The sequence below is a fragment of the Artemia sp. Qi Xiang Cuo genome, unplaced genomic scaffold, assembly GCF_049724085.1.
Source record: "Artemia sp. Qi Xiang Cuo unplaced genomic scaffold, ASM4972408v1 HiC_scaffold_3386, whole genome shotgun sequence".
Lineage (NCBI taxonomy): Eukaryota > Metazoa > Arthropoda > Branchiopoda > Anostraca > Artemiidae > Artemia > Artemia sp. Qi Xiang Cuo.
Window position 1 is genome coordinate 2,168,031 of NW_028300811.1, and position 2,513 is coordinate 2,170,543.

Below are 2,513 nucleotides of genomic sequence, written 5' to 3' on the forward strand. Positions count from 1 at the left end.
ATATAATTATATGTGTTAATATGATTCAGTTTTACATGGCAGATGATGCAGAAATCATCCTGTTGGAAGACGAGTACGTTAAAACATGAAAGATATTTGCAAAGCTAATATCTTTGACTTGCATTATATTAATAATTAAACTAAAATGTTTGTTTTTATTTAGTTTGTTGGTATTAGTTCCTGGGGGTTTCAGCAATCTTTGTCATTGAAATAATGATAAAAGAAAAACTCCTGAAGATATATTTAGTTTTCTGTAAAGTTCAAATGACTTCAAGTTTTTTTTTATTTTGAAGTGGAAGTGGCTGACCCAAATCTTATTTGCCGTAGCAACCATTTTTCACACTTTATCAGGCTTATAATTTAAGTTTATTGTTGTCGTGATGATGGTGATGCTTCTACTGCTTTCGGAGGTCCTGTGAGGTAGTAGCCCTAATCTTATTTTTATATGACCCAATATTTTAAGCAGAATCTTATTATTCTTTTAATATTTGCTTGTTAAGGGTTCGTCTATTCTCAATTGCAATACGTTTTATATCCGTATCTTATATAATTATGCATTTTAGTTTTATCGAAGGGGTTGTCGTAGAGACTTAAAAAATGACTCATTCGATTGGAAATTGAAGTGGCTAGTGCACTTTTTAATAGTTGAAAGTAATTGGAGGTTGATTAGCCCCCCCCCACGCCCATCGTTTCCCCAAACGCATCCAATCAAAATTTTGAGATAGCCATTTTGTTCAGCGTAGTTGATTTCCAGACAGAAAATCTGTTTTTGAGGAGAACTCTCCCCCACAACCCACTGGGCAAGGGTTTTAAGTTATGCCCTGAGGGCATAAAAGAACATGTTGGCATAATGTATCATTTATTTTTTTTTTCTTTGGAGCAGGGCACTTCGTATCGAGAAGTTGTCGTAGAAACTTTGAAAAGGGCTCATTCAATTGGAAATTGAGTGGCTTGTTCCCTTTTCAATAGTTGAAAGTGATTGGAGGTCTACTATCCCTCCCCCACGCCCATCATTCCCCCAAACACATCCAATCAAAACTTTTAGATAGCCATTTTGTTCAGCGTAGTTGATTTCCAGATAGAAAATATATTTTTGATAAGGACACTCCCCCACAGCCTTCAGGGCAAGGGTTTTAAGTTCTGTCCTGGGGGCATATAAGGTTTTTGTATAAGATATTGTAGTAAAAACTTCAAAAAAAGCTCATTTGATTGGAAATTCAAAGGGCAAGTGCCCTTTTTCATATTCGAAAGTGATTGGAAGGCAACTAGCCCCCTCCCCCACGAGCATCATTCCCCCAAATCCAATCAATATTTTGAGATTGAAATTTTGTTCAGCGTAGTTGATTTCAAGATAGAAAATGTGTTTTTGAGGAGGAAATTCCCCCACAACCCTCAGGCAAGAGTTTTAAGTTATGCCCTGGGAGCATATAGGGTTCTATAGAAGGCGTTGTCGTAGAGACATCAAAAAAGGCTCATTCGATTGAAAATTCAAAGGGCTAGTGCCCTTTTTAATAGTCAAAAGCGATTGGAGGGCAACTGGCCCCGCCCCCACGCCCATCATTCCCCTAAACGCATCCAATCAAAATTTTAAGATAGCCATTTTACTCAGCATAGTTGATTTCCAGATAGAAAATAGGTTTTTAGGAGAAAACTCCCCCACAACCCTCGGGAAAAGGGTTTTAGGTTATGCCCTGGGGGCATATAAGAACGATGTTGGCACAATGTATTATTTATTATTCTTTTTTTCCTTTAGAGCAGGGCACTTCGTATCGAAGAAGTTGTCGTAGAAACTTCGAAAAAGACTCTTTCACTTTGAAATTGGAGTGGCTTGTACCCTTTTTAATAGTTGAAAATGATTGGAAGGCAACTAACACCCCTTCCACACCCACCATTTCCCAAAACACATCCAATCAAAATGTTGAGAGAGCCATTTCATTCAGCGTAGTTGATTTCCATATAGAAATTAAGTTTTAGATGAAGACACTCCCCCACATCCTTCAGGGCAAGGGTTGTAAGTTATGCCCTGGGGCATATAAGGTTTTCATAGAAGACGTTGTCAAAGAAACTTCAAAAAAGGCTCTTTTCGACTGGAAATTCAAAGGGCTAGTGCCCTTTTTAATAGTCGAAAGTGATTAGAGGGCAACTAGCCCCCCTCCCCCTCCCCCAAGCACACACCCACCATTTCCCAAAACATATCCAATCAAAATTTTGAGATAGCCATTTTGTTCAGCGTAGTTGATTTCTAGATAGAAATTATTTTTTTGAGGAGGACACTCCCCCACAGCGTTCAAGGCAAGGATTGTAAGTTATGACCTGGGGGCATATAAGATTTTATAGAAGGCGTTGCAGTAAAAACTTCAAAAACGGCTCATTTGATTGGAAATTCAAAGGGCTAGTGCCTTTTTTAATAGTCGAAACTGATTGAAGGTCATCTAACCCCCTCTCACGCCCACCGTTTCCCCAAAAACACATTCAAACAAAATTTTTTGATAGCCATTTCATTCAACGTAGTT